The sequence below is a fragment of the Bos javanicus genome, chromosome 27 (genome assembly GCF_032452875.1).
Source record: "Bos javanicus breed banteng chromosome 27, ARS-OSU_banteng_1.0, whole genome shotgun sequence".
In the NCBI taxonomy this organism is placed as follows: domain Eukaryota; kingdom Metazoa; phylum Chordata; class Mammalia; order Artiodactyla; family Bovidae; genus Bos; species Bos javanicus.
The window spans coordinates 1,189,880-1,207,880 of record NC_083894.1 but is presented as its reverse complement, the minus strand read 5'-3'; the positions used below and the strand labels follow the sequence as shown (position 1 = coordinate 1,207,880).

The 18,001-nt window shown below is 49.7% G+C and overlaps 1 protein-coding gene and 1 long non-coding RNA gene across 7 annotated transcripts in view; both read right to left on the bottom strand.

Annotated features, from left to right (window-relative positions):
* DLGAP2 (DLG associated protein 2) overlaps window positions 1-18,001 on the bottom strand; it is a 647,652-nt gene that overhangs the window by 387,853 nt on the left and 241,798 nt on the right. The gene's annotated exons all lie outside the window — the stretch shown is intronic.
* Window positions 11,060-18,001, bottom strand: part of LOC133239783 (uncharacterized) — a 32,531-nt gene continuing 25,589 nt past the window's right edge. For both annotated transcript variants that reach the window (XR_009733960.1, XR_009733961.1), the window contains one exon: window positions 11,060-12,093. This is a non-coding gene — a long non-coding RNA (uncharacterized LOC133239783). The remainder of the gene's footprint in view (window positions 12,094-18,001) is intronic.

The window sequence follows — 18,001 nt, the reverse complement described above, 5'->3', positions numbered from 1 at the left end:
ACAGTGTTATCATACATTTTCCCAGTAATTTAAGAGAAAATGGATATAAAATCCTTACAGTATAAAGAGTCAGACACAATAGGTTTTTAGTAAATTATTGATGACATCCTCATCACCATTCTCCCCTGGGACATACTTATAGGAATTTATCCTAAAACAGGATGTAAGTTCTTAATGACAGAGACTTCACTTTGTCAATCTCTTATCAATGTCATTTTGAAAATTCTATAATTTACCATGAGTGCATGTGCATGGCTCAGTTGCTAAGTCATGTATAACTCTGTGATGCCATGGACTGTAGCCCGCCAGGCTCCTCTGTCCATGGGGTTTTCTGGGCAAGACTCCTGGAGTGGGTTGCCATTTCCTTGTCCAGGGGATTTTCCTGACCCAGGTATCAAATGCAGGTGTCTCTTGCATCTCCTGCATTGGCAGGTAAATTCTTTACTACTGCACCACCTGCGAAGCCCATAATTTATGATACTTCCTGAAAAGCTGAGTTCCAATTGTGACTCAAACAGTAACTCCGTGGCTATTTTTCCATTTTTCTCCTCTGTAGATGGCTCACGTTGTATCGATACAGTTGGGGAAATCGCTTACTCACAGTTATAGGTACACTGAGTTTTAAAGCCAGAGGGAGTCCCCAGGGGAACAGCTCATGGCAGCTTCTCATTTTTCAGAAGAAAATAAGAGACCCATGAGGGGAATGAGTTGCTCCTGGACGTTGGGCTTCAGTGGCAGAACCGTAGACAAAGCCACGCCCACTGATGCCCTGTCTGGTCCCAGACCCCTGTGATCTCGGGGCCCCAAATCAAGCACATTATTTCTACCCAAAGAATCTAACCTGACCAATGATCCAGACTGTGTGGTCCAAGTACACGAGACCAGTATTCATCACTGTACTCTCTGGTTATAAATCACTTTAAGCAGAAAAGGTAAGACCCGGCCACACACGCTGGGTGCCTCACAGGGACAGTCTCAGGTCTCTCTTGGCTCATAGAAAGTAGGCATAACTCACCAGTCACCACTGTCAGCACAAGGAGGCAAGTTTTTAAATCAGCCGTTATGACACCAGGAGAGCCCAACTCAGAACAGAGAACACTGGTTCTGTAGTCAGATGCGGCACAGCCAATTTCCACCCTCTTCACTTACTTCCTGCTAAACCAGGACTGTGTCCTCCTCTTTAAAACAATAAATAACCTCACGGGACAGCGAGGGGTGGTGGGAACACATACCATGCCCGCCCTGCACCATTTGCGTGTGTTACACACACGTCCCCACTCAAACCATACGCCATTCCTATCAGGGAGGTTTTTCTTTGCAGATTAAGAACCTGAGACATTCCCTGGGTCAAACAGTCCCCAGCTGGCACTTTAACCCATGCAGGTGGGCCCCAGACCCTGAACTACTCATACACAATGCGCTGGAATGATGTCAAGTCCACTCCTGAAAGCCTTAAGACTCTAAGATGTTCAAGCAAGAAGGAAAGATTACATTTCATCTCTTCACACAAGGCAGGCATGAAGATCTATGGACGAAATCTGAGAGCTCCAAAATAAACCATTACAGGCAATTTTCTACAAGGATGTCAAAACCATTCCCTGCAGGAAAAACCAGCATTTTCAACCAGTGGCCCTGGGCCAACTAGATTCCCACAAGTGAAAATAAGGAGTTGGATCCCTACCTCACACCATACATAAAAATTATTCAAAATGGACTGTAGATCTATGTGTAAGAGCTGCAACCACAAAACTCTTAATAGGAATAATTCTTTGTGGCCACATTCAATGATTTTTTTTAGACACTACAGAAACAGCTCAAGTGACAAAAGACAAAAATAGGTAAATTGGATTTCATTAAAATTCAAAATTCTTGTGCTGAAGATACACCATCAAGAAAGTCAAGAGACAATACTCAACACGGGAGATAACATTTGCAAATTATAAACTGATAAAAAACTTGTATCCAGAATATAGTAATTGTTCTTACGAATCAGTAACAAAAAAACAAATAATGTAATTTCTTTAAATCAGCAAAGGATCTGAACAGACACTTCTCCAAAGAAGATATACAAGTGGCCAATAAACACACAAAAAGATTCTCAACATGATATCTTTCAGGAAAATGCAAGTTAAAACTACAGATACCTCTGTACATTTACAGAATGTCTATCATAAGAGACAGATGATAACAAATGTTGGCAAACATGTGGAGGCATAATCCTCATGTTTGCTGGTGGGAATGCAAAATGGTGCAGTCACGTGAGGACCAGCGCGGGGCTCCTCAGGAGTCAGAGTCACCATACGACCCAGGGATTCCTTCTGGTTTTATACCCAAGAGAAAAGAAATCATGTGTCCACATACATGTTGTTCACAGCAACATTATCCAAAATACAACAGCAAGAAAAAAAAGAAACAATGCAAACGTCCATCCATTGATGAGGAGATAAATAAAACATGGCATAGCCATATAACAGGTTATTATTTGGCAATAAATGGTACTAATATGTCCTAAAACACAGATGAAACTTGAAGCTTTGCTAAGAAAAAGAAGCCATACCAAAGACCACATATCATATAATTTTTTATATAAAATGCTCTCAATAAGCTAATATACAGAACCAGAAGGTAGGTTATTAGCTGCCAGGAGCTGAGGGAGGGGAAAGTGAGTGGAGACTGCTCATGGGACAGGTTTCCTCCACTGGAGACAGAAACTGTCCTGGAAAGAGTGCCGTTGTGGTGCAGCTGGCACGGTGGCCAGTTCTGCACGGAGGCTGAAGTCTGCTGAAATGTGTACTTGAGTCAATGTTACAGTATGTGGATTATATCTTAGTGCCACTGTTTTCAAACCTTATATTGTGTTTTGACAGAGCAGAAAAGCAGACGCAGCCTGGCGCCTCCCAGCCTGGCGCTTACCCGGTGACCACTCACTGGACACCTGGAAGTCCAGGTGAACCACAAGGTGAGCAGAGCACCGACAGCCTCTGTCCTACCCTGGTCCTCAGGCGTGAAGGGCGTTACACCGCACTGACACTCGTGAAACTGAGGCCGTGGACAGATGCTGCTGTGAGGGCGACAGGACACACGCGCTCACACATGTGCTCACAGACACGCACTCACACATGTGTGCTCACACACACACACTCACACACGTACTCACATGTGCTCACACACACACTCACACATGTGTGCTCACACACGCACTCACACACGGGTGCTCACATGTGTCACGTGGGACGCTGGGGCATCGAGGTGAAGAAAGCATGCACACATCGTGAAAACCCACCAAAACACCCACATTTGAATGTATTATTACTTGGGTGTCTCTGGTGAACTTTTTAACATAGGACATTTCATGCAGCCAGTTCCAAGGACACACACACCCCTGCAAAGCCACAGACACACAGGGCTGGGGGCTCGGGGGGTTTCAGGTCAGAAATACAAATCCAAAGGAGCAGAGACTTCCGACTTAGAGGTGCCGTGGAATGTGCATCCTGGTAAGATGCACATTTTGACATTCTTAACAGAAAACAGCAAAGCAAATGCTTTTATACCATACAGAGTTAGAGACTGCAGTAGAGGCAGAACAGAAATGAAACCATTAGGGAAATAAAGGTAATTAAACTCACATTATGCTTCAAAAATAATGTTTTTGTTAATAACTGCCTGGTATTATTCTATTTACCACCAATTTACTGGCGACTGGACAGCTTTGCTACTGCTGGGTTGCATGTTGTAATTTCAAATGGAATAAATCAACAAAATTGAATAGCAAATTTCTAGTCTTCCTCACCTAGTCATCCTCCACCAACCAAACCCTGAACACATTCACCTCCTGCACCCCTCACTGCATAGCGGGGACGCGGGCACAGAGAAGCTGGACCACGGCGGCGGGCCCAGGCGCAGCCCCGAGCGACCCCCTGGAGGGGAGCCCGGCTCTGGAAAGCTCCCTCAGGATGCGGCCGGAGGCCTCTTCCACGCCAGGCCCTCTGCGTGTGCCACAGAGCAGACAGCAAGGCAGATGAGAGCGTGTCCCGCGGAGCTGACGGTCTCCTACAGGAGGTGAGGAACAGAGCAAATGTGCTCACTTTTTCGTGGGCAGAAAAGAGGAAGAAAATAGATTTATGTGTTGCGGCCTCTAACACAGTCAGGAACATGCATGTCAAACAGAGATAAAAGCATCGAAAGTAAAGGAGGGGATCCGGGGACGGGGTGAGGTGACAGGCGAGCCCCGGGGGGCAGGGACAGGGGAGCTCACGGGGCTGAGAATCAGCTTGGTAGCCAGGATCCCAGGGCCTGGGGAGGAGGGAGGCGGCAGCCACGGAGTCGGGCCTTTGGGGGATGCAGCCCCGGGTTCTGCCGGCACGGGAGATGGGAGCCTGGGTTTACTGGAAGGAGGGTTCAGAGTCCTGTGTCCGGGAGGCTCCTGGGGCAGCGGGGGTGAACGCCAAGGAGGCACCCTGGGGCTCTGCTCTCTGCCCTCTCTCACGTGCACCTGCAGCAGACCAGGCCAGGCACTGCTCTCTTTGTGGGGTTCACTTTCATGAGATAAAGACAGTAAGCAGCCGACAGAGACTCACGGTCAGAGGTTGAACCATTACAGACTCCAAGTCATGAAGAGCATTTCCTGTGAACTCACAGGAACCCAGCCTGGACTTGCTTCCTGCCAGAGCTGCATGATGGCTTCCAATCCCGGGGCCACAACCCGGCACACGAAGCTGCCCACACAGATGCCGTGCCCACAAGTGTGCTGTGAGGGGTGCGGCTAGGGCCGCAGCCTCTGGCAGGTCTGAGGGGAAAGGAAGGTGGACAGAGCCCACCTGGGGGCGACGCCTATGGGGTCCCCCACCTGCCGGCACAGAAGCCCTCCCTTTCAGGGCCGGTGCTGACTCCACAGGCAGGTGGACGGCTCCACCTAGGGGACATATCCGTCCTAACCAGGGCTCTTGGGGAGCTGTCCCGGGTGGCCACGGCAGGCCGGTCAGAGTCATCACTCTGGGATTCGCCCCCATCTGCCAGCAGCTCCCACAGCAGACGTGGGGTCCGTTGCCCAGCGGCAGAAATGGGGCTGGGAGGAAGCCCCTCCTGCCCGCAGACAGGCCACCTCCTCCAGATGCCTCCCAGCTCACCACTGTCCTACTGCTCTCAGGCATGTCCAGCACTGAGGCCACGGCTCCCAACTCTGTGGAAAACCCAGGAGCAGGGCAAGGGTTGAGTGCATCTGTCCAGAAAGCGATCAACTCCGCAGTGATGCTTCCCTACATTGACATCAGCATCATGGTCTGGCTCTGACTCCCTGTTCCACCCCAGACAAGAGGTGCCCATTTTTTAAAGAGGGGGAACCCTCTTGGCACACTGACAGCAACAAGATGTAATGTGGAAACATGAGGAGAGCTTCCAAGAACTCTAAGGGTCACACGAGGCCCCGAGAGTGGCCGACGGAGGAGCTGAGCTGGGGGAACACCCCAGCACGTCCAAGCCCCAAGGCGCAGGTGTGCTGGCCAGCACCCCCAGGATGCAGGTCCTCACTCCAGTGGGGAGAACACCTGGGAAAGACAGCTGCGTGTCGGGACGGGTGGGACTGCCAGGTCTGCATGCGAGGCCGCCGCAGGTGCACAAGCAAGGCTGCAGCCACAGCGGGTCTGGGAGACCCCGGCGGGCACCGAAGGACAGGAACACGAGAGGCAGGGTGTAACCAAACCCCTTCAGGAAGCTTGTGGTCAGAGCCCGAACACGTGGCAAGACCTGTGTTAATTAATAAGCCCATGCGCCTGACCCCCAGCATTTCTAGGATGAAGGATAACACCATGGCTTTGACAGGATGATCTTGAAGCTGTCCTGAAAGATGTCCATTCCCTGGTAAAATCAGCTGACAGGTGCTAATGCTGAACCTGTCTTATTTCCCCAAATTTCAGTGACCCTACAGTTATATCTCAGCTTACAGTTTTATTTAAAATCAGCCCATCAAGGGTCAAGAGCAGATAGCAGGTACCTGCCCTAAGGTAGAAGGAAGAGAATTCTGCACCTCTCCCCAGATCCGGCAAAAATTCGAAATGCATCCTTGGCCTGTAACAGAAACTGCCCGAGGTGAAGGTCTGGGTGCGTCCCACGCACCTTGATTACGGCAGCATCCTGATCGTCAAGTTCTGCTGGATCACAGGGGCCGAGACCCACTGACACCCCCCCAGGGAAAGGCCTCTCCGGGTCGCCGGTCAAGGGCCATGAGCAGCTCTCTGCTGGATTCATGCGGCTACTGTCCAGCACATCCTGACACTGGTGTTTCCACAGCGGTTATCCCTGCTTGGAGCACAGCCAAAGCGAGGACATCGGGGTTAAGACAGAATTTCTGGAAAATCATAGACACATATTCATCATGGGATCATTCCACCAGGTCAGACCCCTGAAGGCATAAAAAGTGGGCGCAATGAGACAGACAAACACTAGTCCCTCAAGCAGATGGAGACCCTTGAGAAACCCACATGCACGTGACACCACCCACAGAATCCTCAGACCTCCTCGCTAAACTGTCTGCTTTTCTGAGAAATGACCAAGTTTGCTGTGAACAAACATCAGCTCACAGCTACAAGAACAGTCCTGCCCCACGCCATCATCTGGACTCTCGCCTGGTTTCAGATTTGGTTGCAGTTCTGCTATTTCTTCCAAAAGTCCAATTTCACACAGAAATGGAGGCCACAGGGAAGAAAGCCGCAAAATTAAATCATGAACCAGAGAGGTCTTTTAATTTACCCAAATTAGGAAACTCATAAGAGACTTACTTTCTGAGGATTATTGCTAACTTTTAATATTTGTTTATTGCCCTAAATGCTATTTAAGAATTATCCCATTCTGCCACTTGGTTTCCAATTTGGTGTCTAGCAGAGGCTCCTCTAGGGATGCGAAAATCATGCTTTCACGGGCGGCTGGTGGCAGTCTTGTTTCTTTCCTCAAGTTCAGGCGGCTGTCCTCAGCACTGTGTGAAGCTCCCGGCACACACACCACTGCAGACTCAGGGCCTGGGGTCATTCTTGGGCAGAACTCGCTAGAACCGGGCCACCAGCACACAAAGGGGAAGGGTTGCCTGGAAGACCCGTCTCGGCAGTTACACACCCTCAGTGAGCGTTATGATGGAGGACCGCCAGCCACCAGTCTCCCCATCCACATAGGCTCTGCACCCACCAACCCTGCCCACGGATGCACCCTCAGCCCACCTGACATGACACCCTGCCCATGGACGCACCCCCGGCCCACCCGACACGACACCCTATCCACGGACGCACCCCCGGCCCACCCGACACGACACCCTATCCACGGACGCACCCCCGGCCCACCCGACACGACACCCTATCCACGGACGCACCCCCGGCCCACCCGACACGACACCCTATCCACGGACGCACCCCCGGCCCACCCGACACGACACCCTGCCCACGGACGCACCCCCGGCCCGCCTAACATGATCCACTCGTGGCTCACAAGCACATGAACCTGGCAGTCTCTCAGCTCTGCAGCTCCACACGGGGTTCCCCTGCCCTGAATCAACCTGTTGGCTCCATGCCTGGGAAACCTGCCACCTTTCTGTCTGCAAGGGCTCAGCTTAGACCAGCAGTTCTCAGCTGTGGTCACCCGACCAACAATGCAGGAGCCACCTGGGAATGCACCAAAACCGCAGCTGCTGTGCCCCCCACCCAACCTACTGAATCAGCAACTGGGGGGGGGGGTGGGGGGCTCAGCCGTCTGAGCGACAGTAAGATCCCCTCGCGCCTGGGGCTGATAGTGTTTGTCCGACCAGCAGGGAGACGTCGGCTTGAACCCCTGAGTGGCCTCAGGAGGTTCCGGAAGCCAGGTCTGCGTGTTTCTCTTTGGTTAACCTTCTAGGATGACAGCTCTCCAAGAAGCCGGCTGTCGCTCACTGAGCAACACACGCGGCTCCCAGGAACCACAGGCGCTAAAGACACTGCAGAAGCGCCCCCTAGCGAGGACTTTGAGAGTAACACACACGTGGCCCTGGGGCCCTCGCAGGCATGTCCCACCTCCAGGAGACATCAGGGCCGATACCATCCCCTTCGATCCACACAAGCAGGCCCTGCTGGGCTCCAGGGGGCAGGGGTCAAGGAGAGACTCCGAAAGTCTGACAACTAAATTAGAGTGGGGGCAATGCTGGCCCCCAAGGATGGGCAGCTCACTCTCCTGAAGGGTTTGAGTAAGACCTGTAGGTGTAGACAGGCTTACCCAGGCTTCCCAAGAGGTGGTAAATAAAAAGGGAGCAAAACGGGGCAGTCGGCAGGGGGTGGGGTGGGAGGGGTGGGAGGGGTGGGAGGGACCCTGTGCCCCAGGGAGGCAGGGCCCTGATCTCCTTCCACTCCTTCGTCCTGGAGGCAGCACCATGCCTCTGCCTGCCCACTGCCCAAGGTGGGAACAGCGCAGGCCCGGAGATGACGTCCGGCATCAGGGCACGGCACAGGGCACAGAGCCTCCCTGCATGGCTGGGGGCCCCATCAGGCTGATGAGGAAGAGAAGCTGAGCCCGAGCATCCCCAGGGGAAGGTAACCACACGTCTATGTCCAGCTGCAGTGAGCTGCTTCCAGACACAGCCATGGGCAGATAACCCCTCCTCTAGTTTCCGAGAGTCCCTATGCTGAGCACATCTGCACTCTGATTTTACTTGCGTCTCCCTGGTCCCATCTCTCGATGGCCTCCTGGCTGACCTCACAGGCTCCAGCACGTCCCCTCCGTGCCGCCAGCCTTCCATCCAGAGGGACCTTCTGAGAATACAGTCACTCCTCTGAGCAGAACAGCACCAAGCTCTAGGTCTCCATGAAGCAGCCGGGCCACGCCCACACCTGTCACAGGTGTCCCGCTCCTGCCTCACCAGCTACCTGCCTTCCCCACACACCTGATTGACTCATGCTGCCCCTGAACACACCTGTCCAGGAGACCAGACGCATGGGCTCCACAGCACCTGGGAGCTGCTGCTCTGCCCGCAGCTGGTTCTGGCATCGTGTTTGTTCCCCTCCTGAACAAACAGGCCAACGCGCAGGGCAGGAACGAGAGCTCTGAACACGCGCTCAGATCTGCTTCCAGCTTCCTCTGTGTTTCTGGGCTTCACTCACCTGTCCTCCCCGGTCCCCCAACACGGATAGAAGTGGGCTGAGCCATGTGTCTGCTATGAGAAGCATGTGGTGTGAGCCTGGAGCCCAGGCCAGGGGACGAGGAGCTGTGGCTCCAAGGCCCACCATGCGCATGTTGATGGGGTGCTGCCCTGTGACCCCGAGCCTGCCCCCTGCTCAGCTGGGTCACCTTCCAGGCACCGAGCACTCACCGCCCGGCACAGACTCGTCTCCTGAGAAACAGCCTGGGAGACACGAGAGCACAGAACTCAGGGCAGGACGCAGGGCAGACAAGGACATCGTGACACTTTATTTGTCTTGAAAAGTCACCATCCCCAAGTACACAATCGTCAACAACACTGTGGTTCATTTCTGAGGCCTGGCACAAGTGCATCAACTCCTCAGAGCCATGACACTCTGGTGACAAAGGGCCGCTTTCAGGAAGAACAGGACACGCCTGCTTCTCCAGAGGCCCTTCCCACCCTCAGGAGGGACTCGCAGTTTAACAAGAGGAGGAACTGATACCAGCATCAGAAACAGTCTCTTCTTGTTCACGTCCAGCACCTGGCTTCTAGGATGCAGTAAAACCTTCAGTACACAGCAACCTAAAAAGAAAACCCCATCAGAAAATGTTTAAATCAACACTCGCACACTCTGGGTCCTCTACCATGTACTTAGCATGCCAAGCACTAAGGTCATGCCAAGCCTGAGGTGGAGGCTACCTCTACTCGACTGGAGACATGGCCTGCTCAGCCCCCCTCACCGGAGAGCATCCTGGGTCCTGGCACCTGCCGCTCCCAGCGCAGGCAGACACCCCAGGCTCCAGAGGCTCCCTTTCAATAAATGAGCCAAACACAATGCCCAGTCCGCAATGACTGAAGCTGGCCAAACGCCCCAGAGGCAGAGGTCTTTTCAGAAATGTGTGTTACTAAGTCACATGATGGACACAGACTTTAAAACCATTGCTAAGCAGGGGCGAGAGTCCCAGGGACTCCTCCAGGAGCACAGACTCCCATTCAGCAGACAGACTTGCTTGTTCAGGGCTGAAGATGCAGACTGAAAACGGTGGTCAGCAGTGCATTCATGGACTACTTTAAAAACCTTGTTTTAAATGTAGTGGAGAAATCGTCCAAGCACCAGAATGATTTTTATTTTTTGGGTAAAATTATTCTTAATAAAAACAGACTCATTCAAACACTTCCAGTCTTTTGCATTAATGCACTTTCTGAAGGGATTACAGATTTTGTGCATGCTTTGAAAATGACCTCAGGACACTTTAGAGGAATTGGAGCGCTCCACTCAAGGGTGCTCGGCTGGCTGACCTAGTCTGGGAGGACTGACCAGGCTAAGGAGGGGGTGCTGATGGGACCACCTCAATGGTAGGACTGACCAGACCGGGCAGGGCTAACAGGAGCATCCTGCTGGTGATACTGGCAAGACTGGGGTGGGCGGGGCTGGCATGACCACCTCACAGGCAGGACTGCCCAGACCGGCAGGGCGGCTGACCATCTCGCTGGCAGTAACAGGCGGTTCTGGGCACCTCCACCTGTCCAGTGCCCACCACCCAGGTCTCCAGCCCCAGACCTCGCTGCCCGGGTTTCCCAGGACATCTGTGAACCAGAAGAGCTTGTTCCGTACGGGGCACAGGCCGCACCCCGACACAGTGGGGGGACTCTGTGATGTGGTGGCAGTGCGGGGCCGGGGTGGGGGGGCTCTGAAAACAGAGGAGGCAGAAGAGCCCCCGGCCTTGAAGGAAAACAGCTTTTCTTAAAATTTTACTATTTTTGAAACAACAAAAAACAACTCACCGTTCCCAGGAGGCTGTGTGGCTCTGTTGAGGGTCAGGCTCAGACCCTCCACCTCCTGAGATCAGAGGCGGGCTCCATTCTGATTCTTCCCTCCAGGAGACACTGGGGAGCCCACACCAGCTGCTTGCGCTGGTTAAACTTGAGGTGATGAACGAAACAAGAGCGGACATTTCTGGTTTCAGTGATCATCCACAGAGTCCCCCAAACAGCGAGAAACGACCACATTATTGTTGGGGAAACAGTCACAGTACCCATTTTAAAACTTGTCACTACCCTTGTGGGTATTTTAGCAAATATTTCAGCTGAATAACATACTAGTATGATTAGACTGACATTAAATGTTAGCTTACATATGAATAAAGTTTATATATAAATGTTGCATTTTGCTCAAATAAGAAGTTTGAGCCATCATGGAAACAACCTGAGTGTTCATCGATGGATGAACAGATGAAATATGTATATGTATTATACATATAAAAAATGTATTTATACATATACAGTGTATATGTATACAATATACATACACACACATGATGGACCATTATTCAGCCACGGGAAAGAAAGAAATCCTGCTACTGTGACCGGAGGGCATTACGCTGAATGAAGTAAGTCAGACAGAGAATGACAAATATTGCACAGTATCACTTACGTTCAGAACAAAAACTAAGAAGTCAAACTTTGAGAAACACAGAGTTTCTACTGGGGGGTGGGGAAACAGCTGGTAAACAGGTCGGACCTTCAGCTCTGACATGGAAAAGACTGAGGATCTAATTTAAGCAGATGATGACACTGTACCGTACCACTGACGTTTGCTAAGAGACGATAACAAAAGTCCTCACCACCAACAACAAAAAACATGAATACTGAATATGTGAGGTGGTAGGTGTGTTACTACGATGTATCAAATCACCATAACACACACGTATCTCACAATTTTATATCAATTATACCTAAATAAAGCTGAACTAAAGAAGAAATCTGAGTCATACCAAATAATTTATTTCAATTTATTTTATTAAGTTTAATTTCACTTTTCAACATTTTTGATTGAAAATGACAAAATTAATATGTAAACAGTAACAGAACTGCGGCCTTCTGCCATTGTTGTGAATTTTTTTAGTTTCCAGATACGGAGATGAATGCAGTGACAAATGAAGAAAATTGTCTTTAATATAAGTGACCTGCAAAGAAAAGAAAAACATGGTTAGAAAATCTGCAGCAGAGCCAGTGGTTTAGATCACAGGATGAGGGTCTGGGTGTCATATAGCCCATGATGCATTGAGGAAGTGGGAATCACTGTCGTAGAACCAAACGAGAAACATGCAGCAAACACAGTACTCCACTGTTTACAGCGATCTGATCACTGTGGTCGTCAAAGGAGAGGTGTTGACACATGGTAGGCTGGAGCCGAGGAAAATGATGGCTGCCCATGCTGCCACAAAGACCCAAGCTCTTGCTTTGCAGGATGGAGTGGGAATCTGAGGTCTCCAGATCTCTGGGGACCAGCTTGTCAACTGCAGGTCCAGGGTACATGGGCACCGTCAGCACAGGCGGCTCCCTCACCACTAGGCACCTGCATACACGGCCACCTACCCTTGTCACCGGCCATCTGGTCCAGATAGAACGTCCGCTGTGAGCACCCACGGTGCCTATGAGCTTCCTAGAAGGTCCAATTCTGTCTCATTTTGTCTTTCTCATGGAGGCTCCAGCTAGGCCTGCAATGCTCACAGCTAGGAAGACCTGGTGACCTCACTGTTTGTTCACAGGCCCCATGCTCCTGCCTGGCCTTTCCTGACCCTCTGCTGCATCTTCTCCATCATCAGGTCAGTTAAGTTCAGTCACTCAGTCGTGTCTGACTCCTTGCGACCCCATGGACTGCAGCACACCAGGCCTGCCTGTCTATCGCCAACTCCTGGAGTTTATTCAAACTCATGTCCATTGAGTCAGTGATGCCATCCAACCATCTCATCCTCTGTCGTCCCCTTTTCCTCCTGCCTTCAGTCTTTCTCAGTATCAGGGTGTTTTCAAATGAGTTAGCTCTTCCCATCAGGTGAACAAAGTATTGGAATTTCAGCTTCAGCATCAGTCCTTCCAATGAATTTTCAGGGCTGATTTCCTTTAGGATGGACTGGTTGGATCTCCTTGCAGTCCAAAGGACTCTCAATAGTCTTCTCCAACACCACGGTTCAAAAGCATCAATTCTTGGGCACTCAACTTTCCTTATAGTCCAACTCTCACATCTATACATGACTACTGGAAAAACCACAGCTTTGACTAGACGGACCTTTGTTGGCAAAGTAATATCTCTGCTTTTTAATATGCTCTCTAGGTTAGTCATAGCTTTTCTTCCAAGGAGCAAGCATCTTTTAATTTCATGGCTGCAGTCACCATCCACAGTGATTTTGTTGGAACTCAAGAAAATAAAATCTGTCACTGCTTCCACTTTTTCCCTTTCTGTTTGCCATGAAGTGATGGGACCAGATGCCATGGTCTTAGTTTTCTGAATGTTGAGATTTAAGCCAACCTTTTCACTCTCCTCTTTCACCTTCATCAAGAGGCTTTTTAGTTTCTGTTCACTTTCTTCCGTAAGGGTGGTATCATCTGCGTATCTGAGGTTATTGGTATTTCTCCTGGCAATCTTGATTCCAGTTTGTGCTTCATCCAGTCTGCCATTTCACATGATATACTCGGCATATACTCTGCATGTACTCTGACTTCCCTGGTGGCTCAGATGGTAAAGCATCTGCCTACAATCCAGGAGATTTGGGTTCGATCCCTGGGTCAGGAAGGTCTCCTGGAGAAGGAAATGGCAACCCACTCCAGAACTCTTACCTGAAAAACCCTATGGACAGAGGAGCCTGGTAGGCTACAGTTCATGGGGTCACAAAGAGTCGGACATGACTGAGTGACTTCACTTTCACTTTCACTCTGCATATAAGTTAAATAAGCAGGGTGATAATATACAGCCTTGATATACTTCTTTCCCAATTTAGAACCAGTCCACTGGTCCATGTCCAGTTCTAACTGTTGCTTCTTGACCTGTATACAGATTTCTCAGGAGGCAGGTCAGGCGGTTTGGTATTCCCATCTCTTGAAGAATTTTCCACAGTTTTTTGCGATCCACACAGTCAAAGGCTTTAGCATAATCAATAAAGGAGAAGTAGATGTTTTTCTGGAACTCTCTTGCTTTTTCTATGATCCAACGGATGTTGGCAATTTGATCTCTGGTTCCTCTGCCTTTTCTAAATCCAGCTTGAACATCTGGAAGTTCTCGGTTCACATACTATTGAAGCCTCACTTAAGATAATTTTGAGCATTACTTTGCTAGCACATGAGATGAGTGCAATTGTCTGGTAGTTCAAACATTCTCTACATTACCTTTGATTGAAATGAAAACTGACCTTTTTCTTTGAACTCCGCGGACTGCAGCATACCAGGCTTCCCTGTCCTTCACTATCTCCTGGAGTTTGCTCAAACTCATGTCCATTGAGTTGGAGATACTATCGAACCATCTCATCCTCTGCCACCACTTTCTCCTCCTGCTCTCAATCTTTTCCAGGATCAGGGTCTTTTCCAATCAGATGGCCAAAGTATTGGAGCTTTAGCATCGGTCCTTCCTATGAATATGCAGGGTTAATTTCCTTTAGGATTGACTAGTTTGATCTCTGTGTTATCCAAGGGACTCTCAAGAGTCCTCTCAAGCACCACAATTCAAAAGCCTCAATTCTTCAGCACTCAGCCTTCTTTACGGTCCAACTCTCACATCCCTACATGACTACTGGAAAAACCGTAACTTTGACTATATGGACCTTTGTCGCAAAGTGATGTCTCTGCTTTTTAATATGCTGTCTGGGTTTATTATAGCTTTCCTTCCCAGGAGCAAGCATCTTTTAATTTCATGGCTGCAGTCACTGTCCAGTTTGTTGGAGCCCAAGAAAATAAAAATCTGTCCCTGCTTCCACTTTTTCCCCTTCTGTTTGCCATGAAGTCATGGGACCAGATGCCATGATCTTAATTTTTCAATACTGAGTTTCAAGCCAGCTTTTCCACTTTCCTCCTTCACCTTCAACAACAGGCTCTTTAGGTCTTCTTCACTTTTTGCCATTAGATTGGTATCATCTGCATGCATATCTCAGGTTATTGATATTTCTCCTGGCAATCTTGATTCCAGCTTGTGATTTATCCAGCCCAGCATTTCTCATGATGTACTCTGCATAGAAGTTAAATATGCAGGGTGACAATATACAGGCTTGTTTTAGCCCTTTCCCAGTTTTGAACCAGTCAGTTGTGCCACGTCCAGTTCTAACTGTTGCTTCTTGCTACATGTGCACATGTCCATACACGTTTATATTGATTTCTCCTCTCTGCTTGTGTATGTATATGTAAGTATATATAAATGGACACAGAGAGAGGAATGAACAGATTATCTGGAAAGAAGTAGAACCTTGTAAAATGTAAGGCCCTACATCACACACATAGCTTCGACATCCTGATTGAAAGGTTGTTGCTGAACCATGAAAGATGCCAGGATTCTTGGCCTCCGAAGGAGAAGAATTCAATCTGGGGCCAGAGATGAGGCTTGATTGCTTGGAGCTTTTGTGTAATGAAGTTTTATTAAAGTATAAAAGAGACACACAAAGCTCCTGACATAGGCATCAGAAGGGGGCAGAAAGAATATCCCCCTGCTAGTCTTTAGATGGATGTTATATAGTCACTAGCAGTCTGTTAATGTAAGAAAGGAATGTCTCAAAACTCAGAATGGCGCCAGGCCCCTCACCCCCAAGATGCATTTTGAGATAATCTCAGTCATCCAGGGCCATAACACGATTGACTTGAATCTCCTAGAAAGGCAGATTACCATACAAACAGTTCCGTTTACATGGATTAGGAGAACAGTGTATAAGGATAACATACTGGTTTGTCAAGTCAGTTCTGAGCCTTTAGGCAAACTGATCCGAAGACAGAGTTTGGGGTAAATGGACAGTACATTAACATAGCTTAAGACAAACATTTCCATAAGAAAAATGTATTGATTAGCTCAAAATTTGAGAAAAGTTAAGTTCAGGTGGAACCAGGTGTCATTATAGCAACAGTATTTTAAGAGAAACCTCTTTTTAAATTGGTATAGAGAAGGGAAAAAATACATCACGAGTTTGTTTCCTCCTGCCACTGAAGAGATAGATAAAAAATGTCTGACACTCGCAGCCTATCTCCTCCGCTTGGAGACCCCTGGGCTTCCTGCCTTTTACCCACTCAGGATCAAGGTGCTCACACTGGCCACTGATTCTCACATTCACCGTCTTGGGGGATGGGCAGGACCTCTTGACTGCTTCTCACCCCTGGGAGCAGCGTCTCGGGCAGCCCGTGTGTCACCTTGGACTCTCCTGTCTCTTCGGTCAGGGGAGCCCATTCATTCCCACAAAGACCCTATACCGCTCACGCTCCATGTGTCCATGGCTCCTCCATGCTGACAAGCTGTCCACAACAGTCTCAGGACCCTTCCCTAAAACCAGCAGTGACGGGGAGCTGGAGGAGGCTCCTGAGAAACTGAGAGTGGAGAGGGCAGTGTGACAAGACAGGAAGCACCGAGACCACACTGCAGGGAGGACAGAGCCGCCCCTCCTTATGCCCACAGCCCCGCGTGTCCTGACCCCGTGGTGGTCTGGAACTCACAGGCAGATGGGGGTGCCAGAGAATCCTGGACGAGAAGACCCTGGCTCCCTGACCTTTTCTCCACGGAAGAACACTTGGTAAAATCACTCGACACTAAGTATTTCTGAGTCTTAAGCTGAGTTACGAATTTAGCAAATTATTTTGACTCCTGAACTCCTTTTATCACATCAGTGGATGGTTTATCCAGGCCTCTGGCTGCCATCATGGGTTTCTGCCTGCCCATAACTTATTAGTTTATAATTAGGGGAAAGCCACTCCAACGACTAGACCAAAGATGTTAGCTGAGCTCAGTAGACCCAACCCACAGACAACAGGGAGTCTCTGCTGACAGTCAGTAAGAGAACACCACAGGCCACAGGCCAAGTCCTATCTGTGTCTCAGGGAGCATTCCTGTCACCTAGAAATGAAATAGGTCACCTCAGCTCTGCTTCTGTCATTATTTCCCAAAATGTATTGTACTTTATGGCTGGCAGCTTCTGATCTTTCCTTGCCAGAAAATTAGGAAACCCCATGCACTGGGAGCCTCCTTGTGCTTCTAATATCAAGCACAACCACCTCTTCTCAATATTTAAGATGTCGTCCTCACTGGCTCCTTTTATTCAGGAATAAATTAATATTGAAATTAGTATCAATTGCTCTGTAAACACATGACCATCACAGGAACAAACTTCCAGGATAAACAAGCCCTTTGGTTTTCCATCCGAGCTCACAAGGCGCCTTGGGCAAGTTACCACACTTCTTCCTCCCAGTTTCTTCATCTGGGAGATGTGTGTAAGGACATCTTGTCTCAGTGGGAGACTGATTAATCTCTCTGTCTGCTCTCGGGGCTTCAGGGAGCAGCCTGTGATACAGGGTGAAGCAGGGTGGACCCTGGCCATGCTGGGCCAAACAGATACCCCTCTAAGGAACTTTAAATCTGCAGAGAGATTCTGTCCAGCTCCGGAGTGTGGACACACACGTGAGCCCAGAGCTGGAGGGCAGTGTGGACCAGCATCCAGGCCAGCCTCTCATTTTGCTGCAGACAGTGTGGGCGGGTTTTCCACCCTTTAAGCCCTACAATTCCTAACACCAGTGATCAGACGTCCTGGTGTTGTCAGACCCCAATCACACTGTTACCGGGGTCCCTCTCACTCTCAAACACACCCTGACTTGGCCAATAAACTACACGGTCACGATCCCCAAGGCCTCGTCGCCCTGTTAGCTTCAGCACAGCATCAGGAGAGACAGTGTGTGTGGAAGGCTTCTGAAACCTGCTGGGCTGCAACAAGCAGGCTCTCACCAACTAGGGTAAGAGGCAGCAGGCTGCACTCAGAGCAGAAACCAGTACGTGCACATCCCCCTGGACCGCGCGGAGGCGCCGGCCCGGCATCCGACCGCAGTGAGCAGAAGCAGTAGGACACAGCACACTGAGGGGAG